Here is a 15,419-nt window from a genome sequence, read left to right on the forward strand (position 1 = left end):
AAACTAACTATATAGTCGAAAGATGGATGAAATGAATGACATCAAAATTCAGAGTTATATTGTAGTTTTGTTCCTAATGTTTTTACTGGACTGGTGTCGTTTTTGCACACAACATTTATCTTAAAGGAGTCTATTCCTCTCAAAAAGTTAGTTTCTGAAAATTGTGGACTTTGCTGTTTTTGAAATGACCGATTCAATTATAAGTAATTAGACATTATTTTTATTTATGAAACTATTGTTACAATTTTTTAAAAAAGTAGAAGCAAAACAAACATTCACATCATTCGAATAATGACGAATTTATATCTATTAATAACGAATGACTTTTATTTTACTATGCAGTTCACAAATTATGTATTCCAATATTAACTTACTATACATACATTTATTATCTGCTAGATTTACTTAGGTCCATTTTTCAGATGTAAAAATATCTAATAAACGCAATATTGATTAAATAAAAATAAAAAAAGTAAAGTTGGGTATGGGATTCGAACCACGATTATCCACGTCCGAAGACCAAAGACCATTTCCCGTCACCACCCGCTCCAACTGTCAACACATATTACTCGATAAAGTGGGATATTCCCAAGTAGCAATTTGTCGACGCGACAACGTTGTCTACCGCGTGGCAACGTTTTGTTACAACGTTGTTATTGCCTAGAAGACGACCCTATTCTGCACTAATTTGGTGGACGATTTTTGAGTTGTCTTGACGTTGCCTAGGCAACCTCCTGTGAAGCAACATCGTTTCGTAAGCGTTGCATAAGACAACTGAAGCGACTATAAAAAGAACCTGCGCGTACAATGGTTGCTCAAGGAGTCAGACTGGTTATGTTTTTTTACCTATATTTTTAACACCTGTATGGTGAATGCGAAAACCAAAAAGGTAACTATTTTGACATCGTATTAGGTATTTAAATTTATATAAATACATAAAGGACTTAAACAAAATTACCTGATGTGAAATTTATAAACGCATCTCAGATTACCGTCAAATATGGATATTTCACCTTTAAAAAACACACGCGCTCCTTTTTTATGACATTTTTGACAAAAAATATGCAAATTTAAAAAAATCTAATTTTAATATAGAAGTCAAAATTTATGTTTAAGATGTTCTGTATAAATTTAATGTATTGATGGTGCTTTTAAAGGTATCAAAAAATGCCTGCATTTTTTATATCCTGTGTTTTCATTTTCTTTACATCTCAAAAATCTCAAGTAAAACCAAAATGGTGCATTAACAATATTACCAATATTACTAAAAAATACCTTATTACCAACCCTAGACGGAAAAGACAACTTAGAAGTCCAATCGCCAACCAAAACCCGGCCGCGCCGACTATCCCAACCATTTTAGAACGCACCCTCTTATTGGGTGACAGAGGTCATGTGACCAGTGTCAAAAGTGTAGCATTCTCCTTAACAGCGTTGTCACATTTAGGAGATTTCTACTTTTTTTGGTAGGTTTTTGATATTTTTTAAAATATTCTAGTAGGCAATATTTTTTAGTAGATTTTTGGTATATTTCAACATTTTGTTATGACTAAAATAAAATTTGCTTTTTAATAGTATTTACCCCATTTCTAAATTAATTTTCAGACATTTGGTTACAATTTCCTAATGTCATTACCGAAAATAAGATTCAGGACGTAGATGATGCAATGTTACAGAGAAAGGAAAGTGGAAACTGGATTCTTGTGTAACAAACTTGCAGATTTCAAGTAACAGTGCAAGCAGTATTTCTGGCATTCGGTGAGCCTATTAGAAGCTAATGATGGAAAACTAAAATATCTAAACATATGTAATTTTGCAAAACAAAAAATGTTGTGTTTACGTGTTTCTAATGTTAAATGCGAAACAATTGTTTGAAGAATTTGATCCAGACATGCAGATGTTAAAATTAGGGGATGATAAAATATTCTAGTTATTAAATGTACCAATTCATTTTTTTTTCGAATCATGAGGAAACTGTAATAAGTATTTTTGAAAAATTTAAACGCAAAATTAAAGACTGCATTATTTAGAAAAACCAAAACGTTTCTTTTGAATGAGATATTTGGAATTAAAAGTCACACTAATTTTTTTTCTTTTTTTCACCCCTGTAACTTATTAAAATAAACATTATAGAAGTTTTCAGGGACTTTCGGTCCTCGGTAATAACGTAATCTTTCTTTCTGCGTTTAAATTTTTCAAAATACTTATTAGTTTTCTCAGGATTCGCAAAAAATGTAAACATTTAAAATACATTGAACATTTTAACAGGCGACATTTTGCGCCTATCCCCTTAAGTTAGCTGTTGTTTTTATTATCAAAAATCCCAAATATATCCCAAAAATCCTTAAGTATATTTTATTTTTTGATTTAGCAGATTTTAGCTAAAAAATGGTAATTACGTTGGTGGTTTGAATCGAATGGTTTGGAATAATTAGGTCTACAATTTTTGGAATTCCTTTTGGGATATTTAGGACGGATATGCATATTACTGTATAAGTATACTGTATTTACATGGCCTAAAAAGAATCTACTGATTTTGTGAAAGCAAAGCTATAAGTATACTGAAAGAGTAAAAACTCACCTGGCAACCCCGCCTACTAAAGCTGATACAAAGATTGAAAGATTAAGGTTATCAAATCTACTGATAAAACAGTGGACAATGGAATGGAAACCAGCTATTAAAAAAACAAATAAACAGGTTGTTAAATAAATCGAAAATTTCCAGCAAAATAAAACATATAATAATAAGAAAAAAATAAGGTTATAAAGTAAATTATTTTTCTCCTTCTGAAGTTACCGCAAAGGTGTCACACACCTAGAACAACACCTAGGGTCGTGACAGACAACTTCAGAGTCGGCCAGAAAACCTAATCGGCCAGGGCGTAAATTAGTTTAGCATTATAACGTTTTTAAGTCGTTGCGATTGTTGAAAAAACTGAACTGTGATATGTAGTTGTCACAATGGTAATAAATTAGTTGCCCGTATAACTAAAGGTATTACTTAAAGTTGTAACATCGTAATGTCAGTCGCGATAGGGGACGTTGGCCGAAACAACTGAAAATGCTCTCTGGCAACGTTATATACAGTGCATTTGTTTGTACTGACAACCAATGCGTCGAAAAATTGCTACTTGGGTTCACGTCGTCGATATTCCCCTTAAATTAAAAAGAGACTACCGACCAAATAGGCTCATTTATCTCTGTCGCAACCGTCACCCATTTTAAGATCGCAGGGCGCAATCTAGAGTATTATATATCTATGGTCAATCCAAACCACGTGACCTCTGGTTGGCACACAAACTAACAAAGAGGTTATGTTTGTATCTATTTTTCAATGATTTTTCATTGTTTATCGTCGTATTTTGTCTATTTTGGATTCATTTGGATTTCGTTTCCTGTTTTTGTTAACTTTATAAACTTTACCACAATGCAAAGTGATTATTTAAGGAAATCATTATTGGAAACTCCAGATGTTGCGAGAAAGGTAGGCGAAACAATTTTTATTTACTGTTCATTTTGCCCCGATATTTATCAATAATGATGAATTTTGCAAGCAATAACATTATTTCTTTTATTGTTTTAGATATTTATTGAAGCTGAAAATAATTGGGGATTTAGATCCATAGGCAATTCAGTCAGAATTGGATTTTACAGTAAAGTGCAGTCCATCAAGTTACTATTATAGATATTTATACATATTTGGTGGAGTCTCACAGTTGCTACTCTAAGCAGCAGATGAAAGAAAGCATACAAAAGCGTTCAGGCACATAAATATTTTACAGCTAAATTTGTTTTGAACGTTGGAGTAAAAATTGTTAATGATTTCCTGATTTCCATATTATTGTTGGAAAGGTATGCCTTTATTTTATTTATTGACCATTAAGAAATATATGGATAACAGTATTAGTGTCTTTTGGATAAATTGGTTCTAAATATTAGATTTATTTACGTTTATATATCTGTATGAAACCAGACATATTGTCTTCCTAATCTGTAAACTGCGAACTCCATAATTCTGTCATGCTGTCTGATACTGTCATGATTGTTCTAAAATTATATTATATGAATGTCTGATTTTAAATAAAATATTCTCAATCATTGTAAAGAACGCAAATACTCTAATAAAAATAAATTTTTGTAGTTGAAGAATTTCCAAAAAAATAAAATATTTTTTTTAGGTGAAGCATTTCCAAAAAGCTAATGCTAAACGACTAAATACTTGGGTGGGGTGATAGCCAGTTCTGATGACATAGCAAATGCACATTGTATGCATATGGCCGGTAATAGTGAAGCCTGCAGCCATATTGCAGCAATCCTATTTTTAGCTGAGTATGCCCAGGGCACGACAGATGAAGAAGAACCAAATGCATGTACATATGTTACAGCTACATGGTTTGGAGATAGCAACATATGCATTCTCTGATGAAAAACTAATGAGTTTTGAAACTGTTCTGTCAGAGTGCTTGTTGCGCTCACTAAACGAACTGAAATATAAGACGGTTTTGGCATTGTGTTGCAGCGATATAGAAAATGGCTATTCATTTTTAATTATAATGTACTTCTTCATCATGAGTAATTATGTATTGGTCTTTTAAATGTGTATTTATTTTTGTAATTAGTATCAACTTGTAATGATAATATACATTTATCGTTTAAGGTATGACTATGTTTTGACTCTAAAATAAATGTTTTAAAAATCGAATCCTGCCTCTTTCTGTTAGTTACTACCCATGGATATCACAAACTTGTGCTTACTGATAGGTTTGTTCGTAGAACGATCAGCAACTCTTGCCAACCATTAGACACATGTGCATTCGTAGTCTATGAATGCTAACTGTTAACTGCACAACGCTAACTGTTAACTGCTCATGTGTCTGATGGTTCGCAGAGGTTGCTGATCGTTTGTGTTGTACTACGAACAAACCTATTAGGTCTGGATCCCGCATGCCAAAAAAATTGATTAATATCAAGCTGAAAGTTTGTTAATAGCTTAACGATGTCCAGTCGGACAAACTTTGATGTATTGTGACACTGGAACAGGAGTAGTTTTAATTGTGAAACAGTTTGGAAACTCAGATTTGGAACATCAGATTACGAAAACGTCCCATACATTTTGTCGGACAGAACATCCAATTGATCTGTTACCCTTTCATTAAATTCTCATGCAAAAATCAGACTGCTATTACTAACCAACATGATTCCTGTCGTTTGCCATGGTCTTCATGTTCTACTCATTAAAATGCCCAGTTGGTGATTTTTTCACCAGTCTGGTTTTTGCATGAGAGTTTAATGAATTGGTAGCAAATCAATTGGAAGTTTTATCTGACAAAATACATAAACATTTTCGTAGTCTGACGTTATAAATTTTTAACCTGTTCCAGTGCTCCCATACATCAAAGTTTGTCCGAATAGACACCGTTAAGCTATTAATAAATTTTCAGCTTGCTATTAATCAACTTTTTTTTGGTACGCGGCATCCAGGTCTATATGGAATAAATAAATAACAAAACAAATTCCCTGTCAAAACTGCATTTATTTTGAATAGAATGAAAAATAAAATAATATTGTTTTAACAAAATAGGGGATAAATGTTAAAATTTAGTATTAATAAAGTTTGTCACATTGGCCTAAAATTAATGTCACTAGTTACGTTAGTGTCACATATACATAATTGTAATAATATTAATAAAGACCATAATTCATAGCATGAGTGCCTCCTGTTTTTTGATAATTTAGTTAGGCGAGGAAACAAATGAGTTTCTATAGAGCTTTTCATCGATTGTCATTTGTTTCGAGCTTCTGTTAGATGTTGTATAATCCGTGTATAATATTACTATACACGGATTATACGACATATGACAGAAGCTCAAAACAAATGACTCTGAATGAAAAGCCCTACAAAGGGAACACGAAAAAAATTAACATCCGATCAGCTTGACTTCCACAGTTCACTACTATACAAGTTATAGGCATGTTTTCAGAACTTAAAATCACCAAAATCGAAAAGTTTATAAAATAATCAATCTAATGAATGTCTAAATACTATATTAAGCTCAAAATCATGAGAAAAAACAAATTAAAATTGACATTATTCTGATCAGTTGGACTTCCACAGTTCACTACTATACAAGTCACAGGCATATTGTCAGCACTCAAAATCGCCAAAAACGTAAAGTTTATAAAATAATTAATCTAATGAATGTCTTTAAATACTATATTAAGCTCAAAATCAGGACAAAAAACAAATTAAAATTAACATTATCCCGATCAGTTGGACTTCCACAGTTCACTACTATACAAGTCACAGGCATATTGTCAGCACTCAAAATCGCCAAAAACGTAAAGTTTATAAAATAATTAATCTAATGAATGTCTTTAAATACTATATTAAGCTCAAAATCAGGACAAAAAACAAATTAAAATTAACATTATCCCGATCAGTTGGACTTCCACAGTTCACTACTATACAAGTCACAGGCATGTTGTCAGCACTTAAAATTACCAAAAACGTAAAGTTTATAAAATAATTAATCTAATGAATGTCTTTAAATACTATACTACCTCAAAATAACGACAAAAAACAAATAAGAAAAATCAATAATTACATTGAGTTTAGGTTAAGAACAGTTTTGTGTGCCAACCAAAGATCACGTGATTTAACTTTGACAGGTCGATGGATTCCCTAATTAGGCAATCCAAACCACGAAGCGTTAAATACCGCTATGAATTCCAAGATTTCATTGGTTAGAACTACCCACGTGATATCTGTGTTCGTATTGGTCAAATGATTAAGAATGACAGAGCGGGATATTTAAATAACAATATTGTATACAATGTGTCGTTTCAAGAAAACAAGTCAGCTGACTGAGGATGATGGATAAATATTAATTTCTTGTTTATCTTTGACAATTTTTATGACAGAAATAAAAGTGTGGTAGAAAATCAATATGTATATTGAAAAACGGTATTGATTAAAAAACACTATTTATTCGTTTCTACTAGTCTTCTTTCTAGACTCTACCTAGTCTCATAAAATATTTCTTTTTATCTCATAAAAAATATAAACAATTATTGTATAGTTATAATATTCTTTTAATTTATTTCGTTGTTCAATACAAACACGGCAGTACTAGAATATATCTTATAAATTAAATTATAAATGCATGAAAATTAAAAAGAGATAATTTACATAAAAGTTACTATAGGTACTGGATATGGGGAAAAGTAATTTAGGGGAAATTATATGTTATATTATATAATAATTATGATTTTCTTCGGCATTTTGTGAAGTATAGGGCATGTTGTGTCTAGTGTCCTTTTAAAAAGTCTGAAATTTCATTTACATTTGGATTTTTAAACCTATCACTTATTAATATGTTGCTACAATTTTTGTTCCTTTGTGGAGAAAAACCGTTTCTGTGGTTCAACGTTTTTACATATGTAAACCTTTAAAACACTTCAATTTTTTTATGCAAATTTTTATTAAATTTTTTAAAAATGAATAACCATTTTCAATTTCGTTGCAAAACGAAAATACAGCCGAACCATATTCCAGTCCAATCAGAGAGTGCTGCAAGCACCTCTACCGGTTTCGAAACTTATTAGTCTCTCATCAGGAGGCACATATGCTGCTCTCCCTGATCCAACCAAAACAAACCCCAGTGTGCAGTCCCGAATTGCAACGAACGAAATGGCATAGATGCCCTAGCGGCAACTGCTAGCAAAAGACTAAGTTTTCACTCTAATGGCATATAACATATCCCACCAGAATGAAAACAATGGGAACCTTCTCTGGTTACACCTCCGAGGCCTCTACAATTTGCAAGCCATACGGATGCTGAGACTAAGGAAGATGAGGGAATTTTTTGTTGCATGTGTATATTTGACAAAACAATCTAAACATTGCTGTCACTTAAATTATCTAAATCGGGTGTATGTATTTACAAGCATCGTCAAATCTTCATGATCTTTTTTATTGCAAATTAAATTGATGTTACTTAAATCCTTAAAGTCGTGGTTTCACTATCAAATAATTTGATCAAACAGTTTGAGCAAACTCAGGAAGTGACGTCACAACTGCAGTTTGTTCAAATTATAAAAATCTAGTAGTCACACTATCAGTGTGATCAAAGTTTGTATTGAGAGTTGTGGTAGTAGGTACATATATCAAAACCCACAAGCATTCCAACACTTTAGCGAATAATAAGCCCCAAACTCTCTATTGTAGAAGGGAGTTAGTAACAAACCAAAAAGAAATCAAGTCCTGATTAGGAAAAATCTAGAAAACAAACAAGAGTAACTATTGGCTACAAAAGCTGCTGTACAAAAATCAGTGTGCACGCTGAAGAAATCAACGCAGGGAATGATAACGAAACAATTTTAACGTGTAGCTAGGCCATGACTGATAAACATATACAGGGGCTCACAGCTTAAATGATGCAGTCACTACTCAATAAAGCTAGCTTGTGTCAGTCACTCAATATTTATTAGAAAAAACTTACATACTGAAGGTAGGTAAGTTAGTATGAGTCTTCTAAAATAGCATAAGCTATGTTTGGGTTTCAAATATGCAATAATTAACACCCTCAGCGCCAGTGTATCCTTTTAGATATACACTGTCCTCAACACTGTGTACTAAAAAAGATACACATGGCTCGTTGTGTTCGATCTATTGTGTCACCTAAAAGGACACACTTTCCTAAGTTTTTATATGTAGAGAATAATGCTATGGCCTAAGCCAATTTCCTGGTATAACTGGGTTTGGCCTTATGACATAAAAAGATAGATTGTATGTAACTAGAAATTCGTATGAAAAATGTTGCCATGTATGGGCCAAAACAACTTGCTCCAACTCATTATGCAGGGAAAGATTCAAGGAAAAAGAAGCATAGGGAGATGCAGAATATCTTGGCTGCGCAACTTGAGAGAATGGTACGGATGAACATCAAATGAACTTTTCAGAGCAGTCGTCTGCAAAGTCCTAATAGCTAAGATGTATTGTCAGAGAAATAGCAAATAATCCCAAAAAAGTGCACCAAAATTGAGAGATGAGGTGGAAACACAGTTTGGAAAAATAGGTAACCCTAAAACAATTAAACGGATATTACAAAAGAATAATCTACCTACATAGCTGAACTGCAAGAAATAAATCTTTTATCAGCCAAAGAAATAAGCAACAAGGAGTTTTGTTTTCTTTATTAATATTCTCCTTTAAAAGTTTACATCATTTTAGCTGATATCAAAATCGTACACAAAATAATTAAAGAACTATTGTTATTTAAGTATGGTATATTTGAAACCCAAAACATAGCTTTGCTATTTTAGAGGACTTATAGTTAGTAACTTACTGTCAGTATGTAATTTTTTTTCTTATATTGGGTCACTGACACAAGCTAGTTTTATTGAGTAACGACTGTATCATTTCAGAATTGAAGCTGTGAGTCACTGTAGGTGCAGTACAATAATTTTGCTTATACAAATTATCAGTAATAATATTTATTTACATCAAAATAAAAATTCCATCACATAATGATGTCTAACAGCTGATTGTCATTTGTCTTTATTGCTTAATTCTCTGACCAATACGAACACAGATATCACGTGGGTAGTTCTAACCAATAAAATCGTGGAATTCATAGCGGTATTTAACGGCTCGTATCCAAACCACGTGACCTCTGGTTGGCACACAAACTAAAGAAGAGGTTATGTTTGTGTCTATTTTTCAATGATTTTTCATTGTTTATCGTCGTATTTTGGATTCATTTGGATTTCGTTTCCTGTTTTTGTGAACTTTATAAACTTTACCACAATGCGAACTGATTATTTAAGGAAATTATTATTGGAAACTCCAGATGTTGCGAGAAAGGTAGGCGAAACAATGTTTATTTACTGTTCATTTTGCCCCGATATTTATCAATAATGATGAATTTTGCAAGCAATAACATTATTTCTTTTATTGTTTTAGATATTTATTGAAGCTGAAAATAATTGGGGATTTAGATCCATACGGAATTGAGTCAGAATTGGATTTTACAGTAAAGTGCAGTCCATCAAGTTACTATTATAGATATGTATTTATACAGATCTGGTGGAGTCTCACAGTTGCTACTCTAAGCAGCAGATGAAAGCATACAAAAGCCTTCAGGCACATAAATATTTTACAGCTGGATTTGTTTTGAATGGAGTAAAAATTGTTAATGATTTCCTGATTTCCATATTATTGTTGGAAAGGTATGCCTTTATTTTATTTATTCACCATTAAGAAATATATGGATAACAGTATTAGTGTCTTTTGGATAAATTGGTTCTAAATATTAGATTTATTTACGTTTATATATCTGTATGAAACCAGACATATTGTCTTCCTAATCTGTAAACTGCGAACTCCATAATTCTCTGAAAATGATTTATTACTGCCATCTATTTGAATTACTGTCATGATTGTTCTAAAATTATATTATATGAATGTCTGATTTTAAATAAAGTATTCTCAATCATTGTAAAGAACGCAAATACTCTAATAAAAATAAATTTTTGTAGTTGAAGAATTTCCAAAAAAAAAAAATATTTTTTTTAGGTGAAGCATTTCCAAAAAGCTAATGCTAAACGACTAAATGCTTGGGTGGGGTGATAGCCAGTTCTGATGACATAGCAAATGCACATTGTATGCGTATGGCCGGTAATAGTGAAGTCTGCAGCCATATTGCAGCAATATATATTGCTGACCTGTAAAAGTACATTTGTACATTATTACCAATAAATACTCTACTCTACTCTACTCTACTCTAATCCTATTTTTAGCTGAGTATGCCCAGAGCAAGACAGACGAAGAAGAACCCAATGCATGTACATATGTTACAGCTACATGGTTTGGAGATAGCAACATATGCATTCTCTGATGAAAAACTAATGAGTTTTGAAACTGTTCGGTCAGAGTGCTTGTTGCGCTCACTAAACGAACTGAAATATAAGAAGTCTTTGGCATTGTGTTGCAGCGATATGAAAATGGTTATTCATTTTTAATTATAATGTACTTCTTCATCATGAGTAATTATGTATTGGTCTTTTAGATGTGTATTTATTTTTGTAATTAGTATCAACTTGTAATGATAATATACATTTATCGTTTAAGGTACGACTATGTTTTGACTCTAAAATAAATGTTTTAAAAATCGAATCCTGCCTCTTTCTGTTAGTAACTACCCATGGATATCACAAATTGTGCTTACTGATAGGTTTGTTCGTAGAACGATCAGCAACTCTTGCCAACCATCAGACACATGCGCATTCGTAGTCTATGAATGCTAACTATTAACTGCACAACGCTAACTGTTAACTGCTCATGCATCTGATGGTTGGCAGCAGTTGCTAATCGTTTGTGTCGTACTACGAACAAACCTATTAGGTCTGGATCCTGTGTACCAAAAAAATTGACTAATAGCAAGCTGAAAATTTGTTAATAGTTTAACGGTGTCCAGTTGGACAAACTTTGATGTATTGTGACACTGGAACAGGGGTAGTTTTAATTGTGAAACAGTTTGGAAACTCAGATTTGGAACATCAGATTACGAAAACATCCCATAAATTTTGTCGGACAGAACATCCAATTGATCTGTTACCCTTTCATTAAATTCTCATGCAAAAATCAGACTGCTATTACTAACCAACATGATTCCTGTAGTTTGACATGGTCTTCGTGTTCTACTCATTAAAATGCCCAGTTGGTGATTTTTTCACCAGTCTGGTTTTTGCATGAGAGTTTAATGAATTGGTAGCAAATCAATTGGAAGTTTTATCTGACAAATTACATAAACATTTTCGTAGTTTGACGTTCCAAATTTTTAACCTGTTCTACAGTTAAAACTTCTAGTGTTCCCATACATCAAAGTTTGTCGGACTAGACACTGTTAAGCTATTAATAAATTTTCAGCTTGCTATTAATCAACTTTTTTTTGGTACGCGGGATCCAGGTCTATATGGAATAAATAAATAACAAAACAAATTCCCTGTCAAAACTGCATTTATTTTGAATAGAATGAAAAACAAAATAATATTGTTTTAACAAAATAGGGGATAAATGTTAAAATTTAGTATTAATAAAGTTTGTCACATTGGCCTAAAATTAATGTCACTAGTTACGTTAGTGTCACATATAAATAATTGTAATAATATTAATAAAAACCATAATTCCTAGCATGAGTGCGTCCTGTTTTTTGATAATTTAGTTAGGCGAGGAAACATAAATGAGTTTCTAATAGGGCTTTTCATTGATTGTCATTTGTTTCGAGCTTCCGTTAGATGTTGTATAATTCGTGTATAATATTACTATACACGGATTATAGGACATATGACAGAAGCTCAAAACAAATGACTGTGAATGAAAAGCCCTATAGAGGGAACACGAAAAAAATTAACATTATCCGATCAGCTCGACTTTCACAGTTCACTACTATACAAGTCACAGGCATGTTGTCAGCTCTCAAAATCACCAAAAACGTAAAGTTTATAAAATAATTAATCCAATGAATGTCTTTAAATACTATATTAAGCTCAAAATCACGACAAAAAACAAATTAAAATTAACATTATTCTGATCAGTTGGACTTCCACAGTTCACTACTATACAAGTCACAGGCATGTTGTCAGCTCTCAAAATCACCAAAAACGTAAAGTTTATAAAATAATTAATCCAATGAATGTCTTTAAATACTATATTAAGCTCAAAATCACGACAAAAAACAAATTAAAATTAACATTATTCTGATCAGTTGGACTTCCACAGTTCACTACTATACAAGTCACAGGCATGTTGTCAGCACTCAAAATCACCAAAAACGTAAAGTTTATAAACTAATTAATCTAATGAATGTCTTTTAATACTAAATTAGCTAAAAAATCACGACGAAAAACAAATACGAAAAATCAAAAATTACTTGAGTTTAGGTTAAGAACGGTTTTGTGTGCCAACCAAAGATCACGTGATTTAACTTTGACAGGTCGATGGATTCCCTAATTGGGATAAACCGTAATCGTACCCCTTCCTAACTGCCAAAGTGTCATGGCCGCCGTCGGGACCTATTATTGTGCTGACATTTACAATGTTTACATATAGAAAAGTTTGTTTTTTTCTGCTTATAATGCCGTTTTCTAAAGATATTAGTGAACAAAATCGATTTGCTAACAATATTTAATATATTTTAAATGTGCTAAAATTGGATTCAACAGCAAAAGTCGCATAAATAACATATAAATGACGAATTTGTTTACCTATTACAAATGGGGTTATGTGGTTGTAACTGTTTATTTTGGGAATAAAATGAAAATGATCAATTAAACGACTGGAAAACTGTAAGTATTACAATTAAAACATGTTTATCCTATCACAAGAGTTCACTTCATTTTAAGAAAGCTAATTATTATTATACAATACACATTTATAAACTGCCATGTACTTTTAAGGTTACTTTTGATCTGTTTTCAAAGCTTATGATTAAATGTTACCTCTTTATTAATTAGATTTGCCAACAAAAGATGCATGATTAAGGCCAAATGCAATTCCTTTGCTAAAGTCATAAAAAAAGTACAAATACAGTTAAAAAAATTATTTTAAAAAGGTCTCTCAAAAGACATGAAAATTATACAACAACTCAAAAAACTAGAGAATGTAAAGAAAGCCAGGTTATTGGAAATGGAATTCCTGTTTAATTGAAAGCCAGTAAACTATCCAAGACTTTTCAGAATCAAATGTGTCAACTTGTAAAACGATTCTTCTGACATTTTTAGTAAAAACCAGATTATCCTCAAGAAAAATTCTGTTTTAAGTGAAACTCAAAGTCATATATATAAATATAATTTTGTGAATGTGTCATCTTTGAATGAAACAAATTTTTTACCTAAACAAATAAATGTTTGGATCTAATTAAAAACAATGCTGAATCAAGTACAGTAGAAATACAATCCTTTGAACTTCTAAATGTGATTGTTAAAAGTGTCGAGATAGCTACTGCATAGGGATTCGAAAGGGATAGACTTGTTATGAACGCACTTGATCATGTACTTCTTACTGTTATAAAGTTGAAACAAAACTTATTTTATGCTTTCTTATCAGTCACTTTTAATTGTGTATCAACTTTACGTGGTACATCGTGCAAAAATTGCTAAAATACAAACATTATATTTATTTTCTGTGTTACATTGGATACTATGATTGAATGTCTTCCTCTTTTAGATAGTGAAGTGAAGAACATCTTGAAGTTCCAATGATGTTTCAAGATGAGATAAATCGAAATAATGGTTGTATGTTAGAAGGACAGAGAATACGAAGAAATGTTATTGCTGCATACTTAGTGTAGTGAAATACAAACTTCAAACATTATAATATATTTTTTTATTTCAAACATTTCATATGATTATGAAAGAACATCTTCCTCTTTAAAACAATGAAGAAGTGAAGAACATAATAAAGTTCCAACGAAAATGATTCCAGATGAGGAAAATCGAAATAATGGTTGTATGTTACGTGTATAGAGAATACGAAGAAATGTTATTGCTGCAAACTTAGTGTAGTGAATTAAAAACTTATTGTCAAATACAAATCAATTTATTTCATACTTTTATAATATATAGTGGTACAATTTTATATGTGTTCAAATAAAAATATTAATAAATAAAATACAATAAACACAAATCATGTATATCTTACAATGAATTACAAAATCAAAAATTAATTACAAAAATATCAAAATAAATCTAAAATATTAAAAAGTAACCCATAATTTTTATAGTACCTACATACTTTGGTTGGTACTCTAATAATTTGGAAATCCATTAAAGTTTGTAGATGGAAATTGCAGGTATCTAAAAAATATATAAAGTAACTCAACAATCTCTTTTCAATTAGGGTTGCAGTTGATAAAGATGAATGACTCTTGCTCGGGAAATCAAATGTATCTAAAAAAAATTAAGTAACAGCTTTCTAACAAAACAATCTTAGCACTAAACGGAAACAAAGATACTGGTAAGTATTAAAACATTTTTTGAAAAATCTTTCTGAAAGTGAAAATAAAGACTACTCTCTATGGGAACAACTAAAACTGGGTATGCTTTACAAAAAAATGTATCCAGAACAAACTTCTTCTCTATAAGGCAATACTACTACAAGTCTGGATGTACAGGATTTAATTCTGGGGAACTGCCAGTAACACATAATATGCAAAGACTACAAAGATTCCAATCCAAAGTCTTTCATGATGTCCGATTTTTTTAGTACCACTACCAAATATCACGCTAAACTTAAAATTCTTACAATGAAGATAGCTAAAGCTTGAGTACACATAGATAGATCCAACCAAATAAATAAAAACAATTAATGTATGTAAAATGTATGTTAGTCTTCTTCCACTTGCAGAAGATATTTTCAG

The 15,419-nt window shown here is 31.5% G+C and overlaps 2 long non-coding RNA genes across 3 annotated transcripts; both read left to right on the plus strand.

The window, feature by feature from the left end:
- Positions 1–3,270: 3,270 nt before the first annotated feature.
- Positions 3,271–11,176, plus strand: LOC126889674 (uncharacterized). Of its 2 annotated transcripts, none has more exons than XR_007700131.1 (3): positions 3,271–3,484; positions 9,965–10,230; positions 10,577–11,176. It is a non-coding gene; the product is annotated as an uncharacterized LOC126889674 (long non-coding RNA). The 2 variants fall into 2 exon arrangements; XR_007700130.1 differs by lacking the exon at positions 3,271–3,484 and adding an exon at positions 8,562–9,865.
- Positions 11,177–13,063: 1,887 nt separating this feature from the next.
- Positions 13,064–14,686, plus strand: LOC126889676 (uncharacterized). Its single transcript, XR_007700133.1, has 2 exons — positions 13,064–13,347; positions 14,228–14,686. It is a non-coding gene; the product is annotated as an uncharacterized LOC126889676 (long non-coding RNA).
- The last annotated feature ends 733 nt before the right edge of the window (positions 14,687–15,419 follow it).

The sequence above is a fragment of the Diabrotica virgifera genome, chromosome 8, assembly GCF_917563875.1.
Source record: "Diabrotica virgifera virgifera chromosome 8, PGI_DIABVI_V3a".
Classification (NCBI taxonomy): Eukaryota; Metazoa; Arthropoda; class Insecta; order Coleoptera; family Chrysomelidae; genus Diabrotica; species Diabrotica virgifera.